General features: G+C 38.8%; 1 long non-coding RNA gene across 1 annotated transcript; it reads left to right on the top strand.

Moving 5' to 3' along the window:
• On the top strand, nucleotides 1-19105 carry LOC125084791 (uncharacterized). The gene is made up of 4 exons (XR_007122703.1): nucleotides 1-110; nucleotides 17695-17765; nucleotides 18362-18517; nucleotides 18775-19105. It is a non-coding gene; the product is annotated as an uncharacterized LOC125084791 (long non-coding RNA).
• The last annotated feature ends 4941 nt before the right edge of the window (nucleotides 19106-24046 follow it).

The raw sequence follows: 24046 nt of genomic DNA, 5'->3' as shown, positions 1-24046 counted from the left end.
GGAAAGAACGTCCAGTGAAACAACTTGTTGTTCAACAAAATAGCTCTTGATTCTGTGAAGAGAAAAACAGCATCCTCTCTTTAGTGTGATGAAACTGAACCAGCAAAGAGGTAGGTATTTGCTCAGGTTTTCTTCTCCAGGTCACCTGAACACATTTCACAATCTCAAAAGTGAAAAGGAAAGTAAACCCCCATTTGACAAGCTCCCATACCATCTATGTTGATTTAACATTTGGAAACCTTATTATATTTTGCTATTTCATTCACTTATTACCGTTATATTAATTTTGGAGGAGGCTGTCAAATTCTATTTTCACCCAATAAATCACAATGAAATGATTAAATATCTTAAACTTAGCAATTAACAAAGGACTTTGATCTTTTCTGAAATCATTCAGAAACTGCCAGTATAATGATAACACACACTTGAGTGCTTTCAAATCAGAAAAGTCCCTTAAAGAAAAGAGAGAGGAGACACAGACAGAAAAGAACTTCTGTTTTAAATTAAAATGAGAACTGGATTTCTGAGGGCATGTGCACATTAATTTTAAAAGGCCTTGACTTCTTTATCAGGTGGCATTATTGAAGCCACTGACCTGTTTTTAAAAAGGAAAGGGAAAGAAATAGCACACATTTGGGTGCTCTGGAATTAACAGATTGGTTTGATAGCCTACGCATGCTGCATTCATTTACTTTTGTCTGCTAAATGGCTAGATAAAACTAAAGAGAGTGAGCAACTTGGTAATCTCAACTCTTTAGACTACCATATATACGTAAATGTATTATCACATTAGAGAAATATTTCTTATCATGCCTATGGGCCTGGCAGTGCACAGGTGAAGAGAACCATTGTGCTCCCAGAGAAAGGTGAATCTGGAAAGCCAGGCGGTAGCCTTGGAGTGTTTGCCTCTAAAATCCAGGAAATTGTGCCTTGATTTGCTTTTCCTGTTGTTCAGGTCCCGTGAAGCCCTCCCTTCAGTGCCATCCAAGTTGGCAGATTCAAATATCAGAAAGACATTCTCACTGCAAAGGCATTGAGTTTGATTCTCAACACATCTAGTTTCAAATCCTGCATATAATTACTAGCTATTTACATACAGGAAAATTTCTTAACCTCTTTGAACCACCCTTTGTTTTGGGAATTGTAAACCTATTCTGCAAGGACCAGAGATGTTGGGTAGTACATGTGTAATATATGTACAGTAGATAGATGTGGATGTGTGTTGTGTGTGTATATGAATGTATATGTATGTGTATATATATAGGAATGTATATAGATAGATGTGTATGTGTGTATATATATGTATATATGAACACACAAATATATACATATAAATGTATGTAGAAGACTTAGTTTAATGTGCCTGACCTAAGTCAAAATCAGTAACTAGCAGCCAATAGTAGTAGTAGCATGAGACGATACTGTACATAAGTTAACAGTTTAAGTTCTGAAATCAAGCAAACCTGACTTTGAATCCTGACCCCACTACCACATGAACAAAGCAATTTAACTATTCTGTGTGTCAGGGTTTTTTTTAAAGATTTTATTTATTTATTTGACAGACAGAGATTACAAGTAGGCAGAGAGGCAGGCCGAGAGAGAGGAGGAAGCAGGCTCCCTGCTGAGCAGAGAGCCCGATGCGGGGCTCGATCCCAGGACTCTGGGATCATGACCTGAGCTGAAGGCAGAGGCTTTAACCCACTGTGCCACCCAGGCGCCCTGTGTGTCAGTTTTCTATCCTATAAAATGGAGGGGAAAAAATCCCTTACCAACCAGGATTTTGTGGAGATTAAATTAAATCATGTACATAAAATATTTTGCATAAAGACATCAACTGATAACTTTTTAAAGAAATAGCTACAGATTGATTCTGGGTTAGAATAATGTTTTACCACTTGTTCTATCTCTGTGATTCCCTGACCTGAAAAGAATGTTCAGTACACATTTCCTGAATGGTCCTTTAATTGATAGATCATGTCTCATGGATCAGATATGAGGCACGAGCACTCTTACTCTCAGCTTCCTTTTTTCCCCCCATATATTAGATCAGCAGTGTTAATTTACAGCCTGACTCTATATTTTGATTGATGTGGTAGCCTTAGATTTGAATGCAGACAATAAACCGTCACAATTGGTCTTGGGATACCATCAGGCTCCCCTGACACTGTTAAGATTAGCTTTCTGGAGAATCCTAAAATGTAGGAGGAAATGAAAAGAGAATACAAGATATTCTCACCAAGATACACTAGCAGGGTGGTGTTGGGCAAATTGTTTATCTCTTTAAGCTAGTTTTCTCATCTATAATGTAGAAAGAATTGATTATAGGGCCTTTTCAGTATCTAAAATCCCCATGGCCCTCCTTAGGAATCCTGAATACCACTTAGCTCCTGTTTACTTTGGAGTTACAACTTTCTCAGCTAGGTCTGTAATCTATCTCAAATTAATTTTTTAGTGTGGTATGAGATAGGGAAGGAGGTTAATTTTTGTTCATACCCAGTTATTCTAGTGTCATTTGTGAATAGTGCTTTCCTTTTTTTTTTTTTTCATTGAATTGTCTTGGTGCCTTTTTTGGAAATCAATGACCATGTACGTGGATGTCTATTTCTGGATTCTCTGTTGTGTTCCTTTGATGTATTTCCCTCTTCTTTCAACCATACCATGCCATCTTGATCATAGTAGCCTTTATGGTGAGTCCTGAAATCAGGTACTGATTGCTCTGTCTCTTCTGTATCCTGTGGATTTCTATATGCATTTTTAAGTCAACTTGTCAATTTCTACCGAAAAATCTGTTGGGATTTTTATTTAGATTGTATTGAATCTGTAGGCCAATTTAGAGGAAATTGACATCTTAAAAATATGTAGTCTTCTAGAAATGATGTATCACTTATGTTGTCTTTTATTTCTCTCAGCAACATTTTGTGGTTATCAGTAGAGAAATCTATATTTTTGTTTAATTTCTAAATGTTTTGCTTGATTGCTATTATAAATTGATTTTTCTCAATTTTATTTTTCAATTTTATGCTAATATGTAGAAATCCATTTGATTTTTGCATGCTTGCCTTGAATCCTAGAAACTATCTTATCTTACTAATTCTAGTAGGGTTTTCTTCCTTCCTTCCATTCTTCCTTTCTTCATTCCTTCCTTCCTTCCAAGGTTCCTTGGTAGAGATAGTGCTACTTCTTCCCTTCCAATTCTTGTGATTTTACTTTTTAAAACTTACTTTGGTGCACTGGCTAGTATCTCCAGAGCCAACTGAGTAGAAATAGTGAAAGCAGATACTCTTGTGTAGTTTCTCACCTTAGGAAGAAGCATTCAGCTTTTCACCACTAAGTATATTATTGCCTGTTTTGGTTTGTTTTGTCTCACTGTAGATCCTTTCATTAGGCTGAGAACAATGCCGTCTGTTTCTATATTGAGAGGGGTTTTTTTCAAGAATTAATGTTGAATTTTGACAAATGCTTTTCCTGCATGTATTGATTTCATCATATGGCTTTGTTTTATTATTCTGTTAATGTCATGAATTACATTGATAGATTTTTGAGTGGTCGAATGGTAGCTCAGTCTTGCATTCTTGGGAGAAAGCTTACTTAGTCATCTTATATTATCCTTTTCATATATTTTTGTATCTGATTTGCCAATATTTGGTCAAGGATTTTCACATCTATGTTTATGAGCTCGTTATTCTGTTATTCTTTTCATATATTTTTGTATTTGATTTGCCAATATTTTGTCAAGGATTTTCACATCTCTGTTTATGAGGCTTATTACTCTGTTATAGTTCTGTTATTTTTTGTACTATCTTTGTGAGGTTACTATTGGATTTATACTGCCATGAGAAAAAAAAAATAGAAAAGTGTTCCTCTCTAAAAAGAGTTTGCATAAGAATAATATTATTACTTCTTTAAATATTTGATAAAATTTAACGCTGACACCATCTGGGCCTGTGGTATTCTTTTGGGAAGCTTTAAAAATAAATCCCATTTTTAAAACCGATACAGAAATATACATATTTTCTATTTCTTCCTGTGTATGTCTTGGTAATATTTACATTTTAGGATAGTTTAAATTTAATCTAAAGTTGTTGAATACATAATCTCTTCTTATTATCGTTTCCCTGGTGGTTTCCTTCTTGACCCATGGGTTAGGTAGAAATGTGTTTTTTAATATTCAAATATTTGGAGCTTTCTAGACATGCTGTTACTACTATTTCTGGTTTAATTGTGTTGTTACCAGAGAACATACTCTTATTAATTCATTTTTTTAAATTTATGTGACTTGTTTCATAGTCTAGCATATGGTCTATCTCAGTAAACCTTCAATATGCACTTAACAAAAATGTTTAATATGCAGTTGTGGAATGTGTACAAATTACACATATCCTTGTTGATTTCTTTTTCATTATATAACTTACTGAAAGAAGTAATTTAAATTCTCCACCTATAGTTTGTATAGGTCTTTCTTCTCCCTTCAGATATGGTTGCTTTTGCTTTCATGTATTTTTTTTTTATTTTCAGCATAACAGTATTCCTTGTTTTTGCACCACACCCAGTGCCCCATGCAATCTGTGCCCTCTCCAATACCCACCACCTGGTTTCATGTATTTTTAATCTCTATTATTTGGTGTATCCACATATAGGATTACTATGTCTTCCCAATGAGTTGACCAGTTTATTAATTGCATAATGTCCTTCTTTATCTCATAATATTCCTTGTCTTCAAGCCTACTTTGTCAATATTAACATAGTTGTACTAGGTTTCTCATGTTTATTGTTGCATAGTACATCTTTTCCCATCCTTTCAAGTTCAAACTCTCTGCACTTTTGTATTTAATATGTATCTCTTGTCAATAGCATGGAGTTGGGTTTTGCATTTTTGTTTACCCAGTTTGATCATCTCTGTCTCTTATGTAGCACTTATACTTAATGTAATCATTAATATGATAGGGTGTAAGTCTACCATTTTGGTCTTTGTTTACTACTTAACCCATGTCTTTGCTATGGATCATCCTCTGTTGCTAATTTTATGCCTTCTTATTGGTTAATTAAGTTGATTTTAGGGGTACCTGAGTGGCTCAGTCAGTTAAGGGTCTGCCTTCAGCTCAGGTCATAATCTTAAGGTCCTAGGATCGAGCCCAGGGAACAGGTTCCCTGCTCAGCAGAAAGTCTGTTTCTTCTTCTCCCTCTGCCCCTACCCCCTGCACAGCTGGTGTGCTCTCTCTCTCTCTGTGTGTGTCTCTCAAATAAATAAATAAAATCTTGGGATGCCTGGGTGGTGTATATATATACATACAAACATATGTGTGTATATATATATGTGTGTGTGTGTGTGTGTGTGTGTGTGTGTATTTACATGTAATTTTCTCCATTGTGGCAGAGACATTTATTCCTCACAAAATATCTGAGACCTACTCATATTTCTCAGTTCTCTTACAATTAGGCAGGTCATAAGCTTGTAAATTTGTTATTTCCAGGCAAAACATTCAAGATCAGGTATGAGGCCTCCATTAGCAATCTTGCTTTGCAATCATGAAGGCCATATATTTCACCTACAAGGTAGTGGAGACTCTGTCACCCTAGATCCATAAATGACTCTGTAGAGCAAATTTCTTTCCCCTCCTCATCCTCTGACCTGCACTGGACTACAGACGGGGCATGATATAAACTTATGTCTTATTAGTCTAGTGAGATTTGACAATAATTTGTTACTTCACCTAGCCTAGCCTAACAGACCTGCTGATTTGAAATTATATACCAAGTTATTACAGAATTATATGCTTTTTAGGATATTCATTCTATTTTATTGATCTATATGTACTGATACCAATACCAAACTTCTGATTTTTGTAGCTTCATAATAAAATATGAAGTTTGCTGGTGAAAAAAAAAAAACATTGTTATTATTTTTCTTTTAAAAAATGCTAGTATATTCTCATATATATCATCCTTATAAGTCACCTTTAACTTTAAACATGTTCCCAAAGAGTCCAAGTGGGGCTCAACTTATCCATCTATTTAACTAAATTGAGACTTCTTATCTATGGACATATTAGATATATCCATTTGTTGGCCCTGTTTATATCCCATAGTTTTATAGTTTTATATAGCTTTTATATAGCTTTATAGTTTTCTCCATTTAGATTCTGCACTTTATATAAGTTTTTTCCTGAGTTTTTTAGTACTTTTTCTTACTATAGTAAATGATACATTTTTACCATACATTTGTATATTCTTATTGGTTATTTAACATAAATATTCTTGACCAGAACCTGTATATAGCCTTATTTACCACATTGGAGTTTTCCTCATGGCTAAGTAACATCCTACATGATGTACATACAATTCATAGAATTATGCATTCTGTATGCCTCCTTGGGTAAGACATCAGATTATAGAAAAATTTTTGAAAGCATTTTGTTGTTGTTGTTGCATTGTTTAAAACTTGAAAGGGACTTTAGGAACACCTGGTCAACTTCTCTCATTTTTTTATGTGAAAAAATAAAGTCTATTTCAGAGAAAACACTTTAGTATCAAGGACATAGTGATTTCAATTTAACATATATTTACTGAGCACTTGCCATATATCAGATATCCTGATTCTAGGGAACCCAAAGTATGCCACAATGTAAACTGAGAAGGGCACGTAGTAGCAACACAATAAATATTTGATTGATTTGACTGCTTTATTTTGGGGAAAAAATGTCATTGCTAGAGGTCATTGCACATCAGATTTGTGGAAGACAAGCACTACAATCTTCAAAGTTATTTGAGTGAGATTCTGCATCATTTCATAGTCCCCACAAAGTCCTCTGTGAATTTCAGAAGGGAAAATCTACCATTGTAAGTGGAAAAATATATAGCTCGATGTTTGGAGCTCCTGCAGGAAGTGGGTGAAAGGATTTCTTTTCCCTCTTAGGCTTCCTGAAGTATTTTCCATCTTGCAATAAATTACACATGGTTCTCTGGCCCCAGGAGCCTACTTTTCTAAGTTTGTTTTTAAACATGGCAGGGGTTTGCAGACAGCTGCCACTAGAAACATCTATGACTTTATTCCCTTCAGTTAACAGCTGAGTACATTAAGACATAGCAGTACTTTCCCAAGGGTTATATCCAAGCCAAAGGAGATTAGGACAAGACTCCAAGACTCAACTAAGCACACAAGAGTTAGCACAAGTTAAAAATAGAAATTAATTTGTAAGAAGCTAAATTAAGAACCATGGATAAATAAGACAGTGTGGGTTGGGGAGGAAAACTAGGATATACCAAGCAAAATCTCTGGCCTTAAATTTATTACGTAATCAAGGTTAAGACCACATCCTTAGTAGTTCAAGTCTCAACTCTTCCATTTGCTAGCTATGTGATCTTTGCATTTTATTTAACCTCTCTGAGCTCTGCTTTCCACATCTGTAAAATGAAGATAATATTATACCTACTTTAAAAAGTTTCTACGAGGGTTATATATAACCCTTGGCAAATATTTGCCATGGTACACAATAAGCCTCAATTAGGTAATAGAGACCTAAGGACAGCAATTGAATACTGACAGATAACAGTCCGACCCAGGAAAGCAGTAATTATGCTCCTGTGTTTTTTTTTTTTTAATTTTTTTATTTTTTTCAGCATAACAGTATTCATTATTTTTGCACCACACCCAGTGCTCCATGCAATCCGTGCCCTCTACAATACCCACCACCTGGTGCCCCCAACCTCCCACCCTGCTCCTGTGTTTTTAAGCCAATAGTTTGAGGGCTAGTTTTATTAAATCAACCAAAATGAGAGCTTCTTCAAGCATCATTCATTTTAATTCTAACTACTTGTAAGATAGTATGCTAGGCAGTGTGGATTACAAGGATGAAGAAGGCACAGTTTCACCTTCTACTATGCACTAAATCTAAGAGGGGGAAAGGACTATCACTCAGGAATACAAGGAATTGTAATAAGTACCATATGACCATCGGTGACAATCTCAGAAGGAGAGTGATTATGCTGGTTGATCTGATCAGGGAAAGCTTCAAGGAGGAGGAAATATTTATAGTCTCAAAGAGTCAATAGGGTTTTGGGAGATGGAAATGACTGCAGGTAATTGACTGAAAAAAATGAATGGAAAGAAATAGGGCCAGAAACAAGAAATGAAGACTGAGTATATATTCATTCACTCACTTATTCATTCATGTGATAAATATTGGATATTTTGGGATCAAAGAATTTTGTTTGGTTAGAATATAGAACATGTGTGGAAGTCAGGAATACATCCCTGAACAGGGATGTTGGACTCTAGGTAGGGAGGACATATGGTATCCACTAGGCTATGGTCCCACATATGGGAGAGTCAGAGGATCCTTGTGAATAAGAGAATAATCAGAAATGATTGAATTTCTGCTCCTGAGTAATTACTCCATAGTTTGATGTTTCTTAAAGGAATCTTGGTAAGAGGTGATAAATATCTATGTTTGAGGATGGCAGTAAGATTTTGGAGGACAGTTGGCACACTGATTACTAGTTGGAGAAGGGCATAAACCCCAAGTAAATTAAGTTCCTCGCACATATGACTCATAAAATATTCTTGTTATCAAGTTTCAAATCAGCAAAAAGCTGATGGGGGAAAAAGATGGAAGGAATGTTGATGCCAAAGTCAAATGAACATAATAGTTCTAAGGTTTTCATGGGGAAACCTGAAGAAGACTTGTGATAAATAGAATCACCAAGGAAGTAGAGAAGGGGAATGAGGACAGAAATTTGGTGGATGCTTATTCCTCCTAAGTATAAAAAAGAAGAGAAATCAGTGGAGAAGCAGCTGGAGACATCAGAGGAAAACTTGAAGAGCTCAGGGTCCCCCAAGTAAAAAGAAATTTCAAGAAGTAGATGATAAGCCATACCACAGCTGTCAAGGGATTGAGGATGAAAAATGATGAAAAATAAACATGAAATTTAGTGATTAGGAAGTCATGGGTGACCTTCAAGAAAACAATTTTAGAAGACAGGAGGTCAAATGCAGATTGCAAAGAGTCGGTAGGTCAATATGCGATTAGAAAATGGTGCTTGAGAATGGATTGGTTTTGTGAAATTTGGCAGCATGCCCCAAATGGAGTTACAAGAAGAGCCCATGGTCAATTTTATCTGCAGTAATAATTCTTTAATATGTTAACAGCTTGCATCATTTTTGTTCAAAGTACTTGACTTCACATTACCTAATTTTATTCTCACAACCACTTTGTAAGGCCAGGAGGTCAGGCACTAGTTTCCTCATTCATGGGCTAGATGGGTGGTAGGTGTGAAGGAGGGCACTTATTATAATGAGCACTGGGGGCTGTAATGTAAGTGACGAATCACTGAATTCTACTCCTGAAACCAACATTGCACTGTATGTTCACTAACTAGAATTTAAATATAAATTTGAAAAGAGAAAAAATAAGCAAAAAGAGATCAGAGATATTAAGCAATTTATGCCAGGTCACACAGCTAATAAACAGGGGCAGGACAAAGACCCAGGTCTTCTATCTCTTGGTCTGACACTATTTCCATTGCTCCAAACCAAACGTACAGGGACCTCTTGGCAATATGTTACCTGGCAATGAAAGTTTCAAACCACATATAAAGCCCATATGAAATGAAAAGCACACAGTATGTCAGAGACAAGGTATATTATTCTTTTTCCGGCACCCTGGAGAGGGTTACCTTGAATTTGACTTTCCTAGCCAGAAAACTTTTTGCAATGAGGTCAGGATTTGAGATTATCTTTCTTTCCTCTTTTCCTCATGAGTAGTCAGCCAAGGATAACCATCACTTGGTCAGTGTCTTGATTCACCTGCTGCCTTTCTATCATCCAGGAAGTTGATAATGACTCCAACTTCCTGAATGCCTCAAATCCCATTTATTTGTTGCTTAATCTACATTGGAATCCTCACTCTTTTCTCTGATGTCTGCAAGACGCCTTAAGACATGTATTATTGGTGATGACAATAAAAGTTTCTGGATATTCAGTCAGGAGAAATGAGTTGGCAGTGAACTTTACTAGGATGTTTTCCTTAAGAAAGGAGACCATCTAACTTTTCCGCATTGACGCATGATTTCTCAGTTCCTTCCACTGGCAACCCTTCTCCTTTATCCTCTAATTCTTAGCCATGATTACTAGTTGATGCATAATTTTTAAAACAGGCAAATGAACCAAAATATTCCATGGACACCATAGCCCTCTTCTTCATGGATAATCTCAGACAACAAGTACCTTTGGCTAAAACAAGGCCTCATATACTAGACTCTTCTGGAAATTCCTGAGTCATGAGATAGAATTACAGCATCTATGTATTTCTGAAGATGGTCTTTCATGCTCCAGGAGCCATTGGTTCACAACAAATTATGAACTGTATTTTCATCATGGATCTCAGTACTATGCAGATATTTGTATGCTCTCATTGTCTTGGCAGCCCCATTGTTGTCACAGACTGCTCCCTCAATGAGTCAAAATTTAAGGAATTTTAGTGGAAGCAGTGACCTACTGGCCCAGGAGAGCACCTAGTTGAGTTGTGGGGGAAGGTGCTGGTGGATGAGAATTCCAAACAATGGGGTTCCCTTTGTTCTTTGCTCATCATCTGCCATTGTGCTTCGGGTTTCTGAAGAACATACACCTTGGAGAAATATGCTACCTTGGATCACGTATATCTATTATTCCTGAACATGGACTCTGACCTGGATGCTTACCAATTCACCTCCCCAGGGAACCATGTGTGACCCACCTGGGTTCTCCACTCCTTACTCTTCTCTTTTAAGGCCACCAACTAGACTAAAAGGCTTGCTCCATAAAATTGTCCTCAGTACCCCATCCCTTTCCTGCTAGTCCTTTACTAATGGTGCAGGAGTTAAAATACTAGCTTTTCAGAACCTATTCATTAAGTGTCTACTGTGTGCTCAGTCTGAGCACATAAATGAATAAAAATCATTTAGCCTTGGGATGCCTGGGTGGCTTAGTGGGGTAAGTGTCTGCCTTTGGCTCAGGTTGTGATCCCGGGTCCTGGGATCCAGCCCTGCATCAGGCTTCCTGCTCATCTGGGGACCTGCTTCTCCCTCAGACGCTGCACCCAATTGTGCTTGCTCTCTCTCTCTCAAATAAGTAAATAAAATCTTTTAAAGAAATCATTTAGCCTCACAAAAACCTCATGAGGCAGGTATTTTCCCATTGAACTGATGGAGAAACCAAGATCAAATGAAATAAAGTAGCTCGTCAAAGGTCCTAGGGTCAGTTGTAAGACAGCCTGTATTCATAGCCAGGTCATCCAGTCCCTGAGCTCTCTTAAAAACCACGCTCTTTGTCAGGTTAAAGTATGGGTTTGGGCAGGGATGCTGGGGTTGTGCAGTCTGGACAGCCACAGAAGTGTTTGTAGAGGGGCCTTGGGGAACTGAAATCCAACCTGCCCTCTGCTCACACAGCTGGGAGCCACAGGGCTGCATATACCCAGAGCAGGAAGCAACAGCTGAATCTAGGGGTCGGCCATATCTGATGTTGGATCCTGTCTCTGTCCTCACTAGCTCAAAAAAGAGAATAACTATAAAGTGCTTAGCATGGTGCTGGCAAAGAACACGTGCTCAATAAATTTGTTTTTATGTTAGGCACTAAAATGCCCAATGATATTACATTTCTGCTTTTTCCCTTCTCTGCTCCCTCAAAAGCAGAACCATAAACTACGTAGGTGGTCTTTAGAAAGGCACATCACTTTGAGGCATTAGTGGTCGTTCCCTCCCCCAAGTAGAGGGACAGAGAACTCCCCTGGGGTTCTTGCCATTAGAAGAGCGAGAAGGTAGTGATAATGTTAGGGAAAGAAGGCTTCTTTGGGCTATTCATTTTCACAGACAGCATCAGCATAGCCACCCTTAAAAGAGGAGGTTGTGAACGTCACAGCTATGAAAAGGAAATGCAACAAGATCTTTCTGTGTTTGGACTGTTGAAAACTACAGTCTGTCTGACTCCTAGGAGGGAAAGGAGACTAGGATCCAAAGGGTGCAGTGGCCCAGCTACCTGGAAGCTTAAGAGATAACTCTGGACAGAATAAAACTGCTAAAAACCAAGAATCATAACTGTGGGAACCTAAGTAAAGCAAGGAGCACTTTGAAAAATTAGGCACTGAGGAAATAGGTTCAACTCTCTCAAAGGAGCCAAGACCTGGTTCGTTGGCTTCCAGAATCATTTCCAGACTACTCAACACCAGCTGTCAACCCCATAAGCAACCCCAGAAGGCAGCGATAAGTAATGATCAGAGTGTCCCCTCTTGCATGTAAAAGTCTGAATAACCTTCACATTCTTCTTGCTCCTAGAATCTAATCTGTGGCTCTTGGAAATGTGAAGAGATGGTGACTTCATAAAAAAAAAAATGCCAAACTTCCTACTATTCTGACAGAGAACTCAGACAGGATTTGAATGAAAAAATAAAAGAGATGTAACCATATTTCACTCAAGGTTTGGGGAGTCATTCTTATTATTTATGACTAATGTTATTATTTGTAAGGATGAAGAGGGGCTAACAATAGGTGCCTCGTGAAGAAAAAGCAGCCCAGCCCGAGTTCCTATTTTCCAAGAGAAATGAGAAAAAAGAGCCAAGCCAGGGTAAGAACTATTATCCCCTTCATGTCTTCCTACTGGAGGCTCCACCAGTATGGTGGCCTTGAGTGTCCATGAGGAAATGAGGGGAGACTGTAAGGTTAATGAACAGAAGAAGAAACTTCAATCTAGGAATAGTTGTTTCTGAAAATGTGCCAATTCAGGCAACAAAGCAGTGACTAGCTCTCAAGCTCTATTCACATTAATAGAATTACATTCAGAGGTCCTAAATGAAACAGTGTCCACTCTCATCGCTGGGAGAATTAAATTAATGCCAATGAGGGTAATTAAATGTATAGATTTCTCCCATAGAAGACCCCTAGGTTTCCAACACAAATCGCTTCTCCTTCTGCACTCCTCCCAGAGTGCTCTCTAATTAGAGACAGTCGGTCTGAGTGAATTCCTCAAGGAGGTTTCTGCTATGGATCCTATAAGCACAAATTGAATTTATAAGACTCCAACTTTTTTTTCAAAGTCCTTCCTCAGCTATTATTTCTACTAGTTATAACAACCGTGTGATGTGGGCCAGATGTCTGATGAGGACAATCGGGCACAGAGAAGTTACACCCTTCTTCAGAGCCTGCACAGCTGCTGGGTTTAATGATAGACATGAAATTGGAACCCAGCCCCTCTCTTGCCAGCCCCGCCTTCTGATGGCAGCCCGCTGTGTTTGAGAATAAGAAAAAATAAGTGAAGAATGACTGTGTTGCTGTTGAAATAGACTATTTTTCCCAATAAACAGAGAACTAAGGTGCCAACCACAGAAGTGGGATAAGCATGTTGTTCTGAGGCTCTACAAATCATTCATTATTTATAAAACAAGGCAGAGCAAAAACAAATAAGTAGCTACATCTTTACAATTTATTAAACACTTCCTGTATGCATTGCAATGCAGTATACACTGTATGTATTTTTTCTCAATACTTAACCTCGTGAGGAAGCTATTATTCTCCCCCACATTACAGATGAAGAAACGGAGACTCCGAAAGCTGAAATAACTTGCTCTAATAGAGAAGTAAACATTGTGTGTTTGAGTCTTGGGTATCACATAGGATTCTGCAGTCATGCTGAATGGCACCCCTCACTTAGCTTGGGAGGAGAGTCATTAAGAACCTCGCCCTGCCTGCCCAGAAAAGAGCTGCTGTCAAGCTTCCACTGTCACTGAACTGTCACTGCAAGACCAGGAGCAAAAGGCCTTCACAGTGTCTGGCTGTTGCCTAAAAGCTCCCATAGGCTTTGGCACAATTGAAGAGCATGTTCACAGTGTGGGTTCTGCATCTGGGCATACCTGTGATGTGGCAAGTCTGCCACCGGGGCCCTTGGCCTCTGGTCAAGTGTCCCACTCACTCCCTTTGGGTACCAATGACTTCACACGAGATTTAGTCTCCTTTGAACTTGTTTTCAAGAAAGGCTCTACTTCCATTCTAATTAAAGTATACAACACCCAAAAGGAATTAGGAAAGTTATTCTTTTCAGGAGCATATTTAGGGAAAAGGACATAAGCTCCAGCATACAAAATCTCAGAGGTCCAAGTGACCACCTTGACCACCTGAAATTCCATACCAGATGTGAGGGAGAGACAATCATACTGCTCCTCCAATGGATGGGGACATTTTAGGCATCAGGAGGAAAATCCATTTTCTTTATTTATCATTAATGACATTCCTTTGAATGTCTATCTGTATGTAAGTAACTTGAAATAGTCCTAACCCCCACCAAATGTTTTTGGAATAAACATCACTAAAAACTTGAACCCTGAACTGAACCAAATTCAATGATTGTATTTTGTCAACTAATAGAGAACATTTTAAATGCTTAACTTTTAAGGGGTCATTTTTTAGGTCATTCAGAAAGATGGCCCCTCTGCAGCCATATTTATGACTCCCACTGATTCAATATTGCAGTCATCTGATCCAATAGGAGCCAATCAGATCCCATCTCCTTGAGTTGCATCACAATTAAAATTCTGTTGGAATACAGATTCTCTCCAGGCCTGTGAGCAAACTATCTTTCCATGCATGAGAAAGTCACCCTGCAGGGAGAGGGGAATGGAGGAGAAAGCAAGAGTGAGAGACTGACACAAACCCTCCCTGGGTTCTGGGGCTTCCTTTCTGGGTTCCAGACCCTTACTGAGACCAGGTTCCAGGGCTCTGAAAGGTGCTCCTAGTTTTGCATAAGAACCAACCAAAATATGGTGGAAGTGGAGAGTAAGAGGTAATTTTCTTACACTGGTTTTGTTAGGTTAAGTTTTGAAGTTTTGATCGCAGAACGATAGTGTAAAAAAGTGATTAAAAATTTGTCATGTCAAAAAAAAAAAAATTTGTCATGTCAGTGTTTTGAATCCCAGGGCTGTCATTAGGACAATTTATTCCCTTTGAAGTCCAGGATCCCCATTTATAAAATGAGAATTATGACTCCAACCTCATAAGATTGCTGCAAAAATTACCTTACATATATATAGTGAGTGGGTTTTGCTTCAATAATTAGACCACAGACTATTGGAGAAAAGCCCCAGAAAGAGGAAAGGTCATATCGTGGAAGGTCTTATGTGTTATGTTAAGCAGTTGAGGCTTTCTATTTCAGTCAACCAAGTAAAGGGCTTTGTTGTGGGACATATAAAGTCAAATTTGCATTTTAAAGAGATCACGGAGAGAGTACTGGGTAGGGAGATTTGCAAGAGAGACGAGAAATAGGACACCCGAGTGGCTCAGTGGGTTAAGCTTCTGCCTTCGGCTCAGGTCATGAACTCAGAGTCTTGGGATCGAGTCCCGCATCGGGCTTTCTGCTTGGCAGGGAGCCTGCTTCCCCCTCCCCATCCCACCTACTTGTGATCTCTCTGTGTCACATAAATAAATAAAATCTTAAAAAAAAGAGAGAGAGAGAGAGACAAGAAATAGATAAAAAGGGCCCAGAGTAGTGAGAAGGTTGTGGTCAAGTCCAGGGGATAAGGATGAAAGCCTTGGTAAACCAGTTGACATTGGGTTTAGAAAGTAGAAGATAGTATATTGTCCTAGCTCTAAGAGCAGACAATTAGATTTATGAATGGAGTGAAATGAGTTCCTCCTGTTGCACAATACCTGTGGAGAGGGTTGTTTTGGGTTTGGGGTTTGGGTCTTTTTTTTTTTTTTCAAGTCACCTGTCCACAAAGTATACCACAATAGAGAAAGTGATCTGTATTTCAGGACCATCCCAAATAGATATCATAGTATCAGGGAAGCTTGAGTTTCTAACAATATCACTACTGCTTTTAATCCCCACAGTCATACCCCAGGATGGCAAATCTCTTTATTTAAAATAACCCCCAAATAAAACCCTGTATTATCCATTATAGCACAGAACCAAAGTACCACTGTTCTTTATCTAAAAAGGTATGATATATCAAAACCAGTATGCCAACAAGTAGAATAACTATGTTAAGGGTCACTGTTTGGGAAAAATCATAGGGAATCAGTGGCTTTATCTTTTGGGCCACACATGAAGCAGGCTCAGAGCCCCCGCTTTTCCAGATACCAGCTCTAAGCTCATTGCTTGAATGTGGGCTGGCCAGACAGCATCAAGAGGACAGATGAAATGTTTCAGTTGCCCACAATTAGTTTAGAAACTCAATAAACACATATATGTCAGGCAAGTGACTACCCATTTCTTTTTTTGTCTGTGCTTTTTCTAATTATAGTTGAGAGTGGGGAGCACAGAAAGAAATTAAGTTTTATAGAAATTTACAGGATACAAGTGAAACTCTTTATAACAATCTTGGAATTAAGACAAAAGATCGAGTCTGTTCCATGAGTCCTGTATTGCAAACTGAATATATCCATTTAAGATGGGCCCCTACCCTCTCTAACAGTCTCTTCCTTTCTCTGGCCCATTTCCCACCTCTGCTCCCTACCAATACACACACACACACACACACACACACACACACACACACACAGATCATTTCTGACACTGTGTTTAATACTCCAGTTCCTCTTTTGGTGTGGAGTGAAAGGGGCACCAGCCTCTTCCTGAAATCCAACAATTCTAACACCTGGGATTATTTTCTCAAGGATAATAAGATTGAATGGTGTAATTTCTATGTGAATGCCCTGTAGATGGCAGATGTTATGTATATATAGAATATTCCTCAGAATACAATCATGAAGAAGAACACATTTTAGTTTCTGTGGCTTTCTGTAGTTCATCCCAGTGCCTTGACACATAATAGATTTTGCAGAACAGCTCTAAGAATGTGGTGTCTTTTGGCTTTGGTATTTATAAAGTGTACAGCCTGGTACAAGTTCCTTAACTTGCTCTCTGAGCATCAATCTCTTCCATCTAATGTGGGGATAATAATAGTATCTATGTCAGAGTTGGGGGTGAAGGTTATTTAACAATTCAAGAAAAGCCCTCAGCGTCATGCCACACACACTCAGTAAATGCTAGCTGTTACCACTATTTTAATTATTAACATAATTATTTTTGTTGGTCAGAAACAAAATTATAATGAAGATAGAGGAAGTTATTAAGGTTTCTCCAAAATACAATTCACCCAACATCTGTTGTTGCTTTGAAGTGTCTGGCCCTCTTGGCTTCCTGAGCAATCATGGCTCTCTCCCTCCTTCCTTCCCCTTCTGAGTGGGTCAAAGCTGAACCCAAACTCCATGCACAGGATATACTGAGAAGGGGAACAATGCTGTACTGGAGGCAGGCGATCTGAACCCAAATCCTGTCTCTGCCACTTGGACAAGTTCCTTAAATGCTCCAAATCCTTGCTTCCTCTTTCTCTAATGCAGGGACAAAAATATCCACCCACAGAGTGGTTGTGATTACTAGACTGAATGAAAGGATACATGTAAAACAAATGTAGAATATGAACATGGAAGGAAACAGGGCGATGGGTTTCCTTCCCAGGGTCACACTTAAGGACATATGTCCTAAACTCAAAGAATCCCTCTTTCATGAAACTCTCAAGGTTGACAGACTCCTATCAGGACACAACAGCACCCATGGACATGCTGGACTATTATGCATATTACACATCCTGACCCAGGGCAGAGTGGCATCCACAGGTCAGGAACCTGGTCATGGCAATGTCCTAAACACCATCTCATACACTTGGCTCCCACTAGCTCTCTCTTCCTTCAAGACTCATCAGTGTGGTTCACTTTTTCATGAAGCCTTTCCAAATTTAAGAGAGAAGGTAAGTATCTTATCTCTTGTCTGATTATCTAAAGAAACCTCAAGCCCAAGTTAAGACTAGTGGAAGAAAATCATCCAGTAACAACGTAAAGGTGTGGGTACTTGTTGATTTTTTTTAATAAATGTGAGCTTTGAAGGCCATAGGCTGCCTCTTAAATCTTCATCTATTTAATTATTGCCTGTCTTTTGTTAGAATACAAAAAATAAAGTTGGGAAAAATATTATTTAAAAACAATATTGTAGCAAAAAGAAAAATAAGGATGAGAAGAGAAAAGGAACTTGGAGTAAGGGCATAAAAAAAGGAATAGCAAAAATTGTTAGAGTTAGATCACAAATTTGGTTTCAGACTTCCCAATGGGGAAAAAAAAACATGATCAACTGTAAGATTTATGGTGTGCATGATATGAAAAGCCAACAATTCTGGGCCTGGGACTAGAGACAGATTCTGCCCATGAGCCTGTATGAAAAAGACAGAATCACAGCTTCCAGCTAGTCTAGGAAATCTGTCGTCCACTCAAAAACTAAAATGATCTTCCCAATGAACTAAGTTTATTATATCACTTTCCAACTCAATGTCTTTTTGTCCTTGGGTAAAAGACACTCTGAGGAGTGCTGTACTTGTATTTAACAATCAGCTCTTGGAAAGAGACACAGACGCTGACTTGTAGCACTTGCTTGTCACTGTGCTATGAATAGTCCTACCATGACCAATTTCAAGCTACCAGAGTGATGTCACTGAAGACATATTGGCACGTAAGCAGTAGGTTGTAACACTGAACAAAGGGAATGTCACTTAAAATGGGATTTGGGGAGTGCCTGGGTGGCTCAGTCAGTTAAGTGTCTAGCTCTTGATTTCAGCTCATGTCTTAATCTCAGGGTCATGAGTTCAAGCCCCATGCTGGGCTCTGTGCTAGGCATGGAGACTACTTAAAAAAAAAAAAGGCGGGGGGTGGGGGGGATCTTGGGAGAATAGAAGAGGGAGGGTCTCATGCCCAACCACTTGTCATCAGTTGCAGATCCCTACAGGAATTGCATTCCCAATAGGAGCCAACTTTACTGCTCGGGCAGGAGGAAAGAAGAATTTCTTCTGACCCCCCAACAATCTCAGCTGATAAGAAAACACCACAACTCAGCCAATGAGAAATCATCATCATCCTGAACTCTCACTTTCCTTCAAAGCAGTCCCTCCCAACTTCTTCCTTTTTTCTATAAAGTGACATTCCTCTCCTTTGATATCCAGAATTGACTACAGCTTGCCAAAGCTTGTTTGTCCCAAATTAGGATTCCTCTTCTATTCCCAGATAAACCCATTTTGCTGGTAAAATGATTAGCTGTTTTACTTTAAGGCTGACAACACTCTTGTATAGAATTTCCACCAGACAAATAAAATAGACATAGATAATCTCAAGAACATAGATTATAGCAAAATGTAGTAAAATAATTAGCAAGTGATGGGTCTTAAGTAATATCTCATTAAAATACAATCTAATCGTAAGTTTATATAATTGGATTTTTAGTAAAAACTGTGTGAAAAATAAATTCTAGAATTTATTTTTATAAAATTCTAGAATAGTTAGCAGTTGACTCTGTCAAAGCTGACTCCAACATACCACTACTTCTGAGGCATCATAAGACATGCCCCCAGCTGTCTTCTCGAAGCTCATCTCTATCCCCTTGTTTCCTCACTCCTGCTGCAAACATCCTGAGGTGCCGCAAATCAGTGCCACCCTCACCTTCTTTCTGTTTCAGACACCTTATTTCGCTGTTTCCTTTGACTGGAAGGCCCTGGCCAGCTCTTACTTGTCCTGCAAATCTCCATGTGCACATTCTTCCCTCCGAGATATTTTCTCTGTCACTGTAAACTGGTGGGCTGGCCAACAGCACTGTTGTCTGGGAGTGGTAGAGTGTAGACCTATCTTGCCCAAATCCAGTCTTTATCCTTGGCTCCCTGGAGATTGCAGTCTCTAAGTGCTTGGAATATCCTGTCTGATAAGTGTCTTTGTTTATTTGGAGGAATTGGGGCACAGCCAACAGCACACAGTAACAGTGGTGGAGCATATCAGCTTGACTCCTAGAGGGGCTGGAAATGAAAATCAATCATGGATGGTCAACCATATCTACATAACTGAGCCCCAATAAAAACAGCAGACACCAAGGCTCAGGTGATCTCTCAGAACACCAATACTCTATATTGTTACACATCACTGCTGGGAGATGTTCACACTGCCCATGACTTCACTGGGAGAGGCCAACTGGAAGCTTCATATTTGGAACCTGCTGGGCTCTGCCTTATGGACCAGTTCGCTTGGCTGATTTTGATGTTTACTGTCTGTTGTAATAAGCCATAATTATGAGTATGGTTAACCCATGCACAACATGAGGGTTAGTGGTGCTGACCTCCTGTGCAGCTGAAAATCTGCATATAAGTTTTGACTCCCCAAAACTCAATTACTGACAGCCTACTATTGACTGGAAGCCTTACTAATAGCACAGTAAATTAACACATATTTTGTACATTATATGTATTATATGCTGTGTTCTTACAATAAGTTCAGCTAGAAAAAAGAAAAGGTTATTAAATCAAAAGGAAAAATTTACAATACTGTATTTATTGGAAAAAAAAAATCTGCATAGCAGAGGACCCACACAGTTCAAACCTGTGTAGTTTCAAGGACCAACTGTATAACCACTTCCAGTGAGTTTCATGATTCCTTCCCGGAAGTTATTGAACTTAAGGCAGTCTTAGAGACCCCAAACTTGCAGTTGGTGTCAGATGTGAGGGTAGCTTGGGGGATTCCAAAACTCTCAAGTGGCCCTTTTAAGGTGCTTTCAGTCACTATGACATACGTATCACCCTCTGTAGCTTTTGCCTGTTTATCTGTCTGATAATAGGGACTGACTTACTGTTCCCCACTGCATCCTTAGATCTAACCCCTAGTAAAATGTAGCCTCTCAAACATGGTGGAATGAATTCAATAGGCAATCTTCTCATATTGATTTTATAGCCACATACTTGTTCCTAAGATTATTTTTATTATAACATGAATCAATTAAACCGAGGACAATAATGTCTGAAGGGCATTCAATAAAACCATTTCACAAACAGCCAAGAAGCATGTCTTTATGAATCTCTCTCTTTGATAATTTCATTTGATCTAATAATAATATTTAGACTATAGAGGAATGAAACATTATTCTTCAGATTACCTTCTATCATACTATTTCTCTAACTGACCTTCTAATGAAAACTACACTGAAAAATATGAGGGCTTATTGCCTGGGATGCCATCTGGAAGGTAGATAAAAGGGTTGGTCTGGAAGCTTCCTAAGCTAGCTGAGCCCAGGGTAGGATAGACACAGACCTGAGTAACGAACAAACATCTGACCAGAACACCTGCTTGAGCAGAAAGCTACCACGAGGCTGGAGAGTGATAACAACACCTCTCTTATTTATTCTTTGTGAGAGTAAAAATACCTGAGAACTTAAGCTGGGTCTACTGCAAAACACATGACAGGTCAAGTTTCTTCTCCCCTCTGAACCATAGTCTACTCATCTGCAGAATGTGGATAAGAACAGCACTTTATTTCACAAAGATGTTGCAGGAATCAGAGGGGGTAATAAGCGTAAGAGCTTTGAAAATACCAGTGCAAATGTGTACTATTGTTCTTCTACTACCATTAGTATGCTAGAGACATGTCCTACTTGGATGCTTATTTAATGGTAGGTATTTGAGATGGTTACTTAGTTGAAAAGAAAATGCAATAAATCTTCAAGGTCTACCGGGTAGCAGGCCATGGCCTGATAGCAGCAGCTAATTTTTACTGAGTACTTAACATATGCGGGACGCTAGGCGCATACTTTTATTTCATTCTCTCCTCACAGCTCCTCAAGGTGGATCTATTATTAGCCCCATTTTACAGATGAGGAAACTAGGCTCAAACTCGCCCAAAGTCATGTGGTTAGGTAAGCAAAAGAACTGAGCCTTGAGCCCAGATCTGCCTCTTTGTAAAACCAAACTCTTAGCACTACACAGCCCTGTCCCTCTGTGGAAGGGCTAGAAGAGGGACTGTGTGAGATGCTTTTGATCAGTGTGCAGCTCTGCTTAGGGCTTTTGTCACAGCTGTCTCCAGCATTCACACCAGGGCTGGGTAGGCTAGGGAGGAGTGGTGTATGGACATCGTAATGTGAAGTGTATTGCCTGCCACTAACCATCGTGAATATTACAACCCTCATTTCAGCCTGAGCCCCAAAGACAAGATAAGATTGCCCATGGGAAGCTCGAAATGTAAGTCTATTTTATAATCCATTTGAACAGGGTGCTGAGATAAAATTAATTCATGACAACTTGTTCTCAAACTGTGAATTTTTGGGAACATTTCCAGTATTCATTAGCTCTCAGATTCACACTTCCACCTGTGTGTTGAAGAGTTGTTTTATCAGTTCCTAGAGCAAAAGGATAAAATATATAGGGGAACTGACTTTGTCTCATTTTTTTTTTCTCTTTAATTTGCAATTTTTAAATGTCAGTAGACAAAGTCTAAAGAGGTGGTCAGGAGTCCTCTAACTCCCACATCCTTCTCCTGTTAAATCTTTAGTTTTGTTTACATCCATTTATTCTTCATACTCTGGGTTTCTCTCCAATGGGAATCTAATTTTAACTGAATTATGTATAAAGCAGGCTTTGTTCTAAAGAGGATCCTCCTGATAATCTATAATAGCTTTCTTGGCCAATAAATACTATAATGGACCTTACTTAAGGCTACTATAACCCAAACGCCTCTAAGCTTAATGCTATATCAAGAATGTCAGTAAATTCTAATGTTCTGAACGAAAACTTAGCTAGAGAGAAAACAGCTATCATCTGGACAGTAAAATCACAGATCTTGTCTCAGAAGCGAGTTTAGCATTTCCAGTGCAACCGGCTGGTTACGCTGAAGTTAAAATTGATTTCCTAATTCTTCCTCTACACTGCTTACCTCCTCACACACTAGACCTACTTCTTACTTACGACCTATGATAACCTAGTGCAGTTTGATTAGCATCTCAATAAAGCTAGGAATATAATTTATAGACGTTTTCTTACACGAAAGCTTCTCCCACTCTTCACCCCCAACCTCCCAATCATGGTCCCTACCAATGCATTTGAAATTTCACAACCTTAGTAATTTTGAAGTATCCTATCATTTCCCTCTCCTGCTAATTCGCGCTCGGGGAAAAACAAACCAGAACAGATGTTCTCCATTTAGTTTTCCTGCCTCTCTGACAGAAAGAGATTTTGGCAACGGTGACAACAGACAGGAATACTGAAAAGAAATTCTTCCAAAGAGAGGGAATTGGACAGATACTGTGATCCAAGGAGAGGGTATGTCACTGACCCTCTACATCTCATCTGCCCTCGGTGTCCCACCTTTTTGTCTTTGCCTCTACTTCCTAGCTCCCTTCTTTCCCTTTCGACTCATACCAATTTTTTAATTGAAGTATAATTAACACACAATATTATGTTAGTTTCAGGTGTACATCATATTGATTCAACAGTTCTATACATTATTGTGTGCTCATCACCATAAGTGTAGTCACCATCTGCCACCATACAACCTTATTACAATATTATTCACTATATTCCCTATGCTGTCCTTTTCACCTCTGTGACTTGTTGTGTAAGTGGAAATCTCAACCTCTTCAACCCCTTTATCTATTTCAACACCCCACCCCCACCCCCACCCCGCCCTCCTCCTCTCGGGCAATCACCAGTTTGTTCTCTGTATTCGAGTCTTTTGTTTGAGGTTCCCACACCTCCCATCAAAATTTCCCCATCCTTTGCTAAATATATTTGAGAAAAGAAAGTCAAGGGTGTGAATCATCCAGGTGCTTTTTCTCAATTATCTGTTTGCATGCTCAGTAGACACCAATTAATGGATAGCTGTGTCAGTAAAAACAGGAACATATGAACTACTAAAGACATTTCTAAGGCAAGAGTTGGCTGGCTAGATCGACAAGCAGTTGTATTCTTTAAATTTAAAAAGACTTGTCAACTAGGAATTTTTTTTTTAAATGCTCTGATTTGATGAGCAAGGGAATAGCTTCAGAGAAATGTATGAGAAAGTCATATTTATATCACTGTAAATTTTCTAAGCAGCAAGGATCCGAAACATGCTTTTTAAAATAGCCAGATAGAGAAATCTTAGTGTGAGCAATTTACACTTGAAGTGACTGTTCTGTCTTTAGAACACTGGGAAAAGCGAGGTGTTTAATGTATCTTCCAGACAATTACAAAGCAGTCC

This window comes from Lutra lutra, chromosome 14 (genome assembly GCF_902655055.1).
Source record: "Lutra lutra chromosome 14, mLutLut1.2, whole genome shotgun sequence".
NCBI classification, from domain to species: Eukaryota; Metazoa; Chordata; class Mammalia; order Carnivora; family Mustelidae; genus Lutra; species Lutra lutra.
This window is presented reverse-complemented; position numbering and strand designations above follow the sequence as displayed.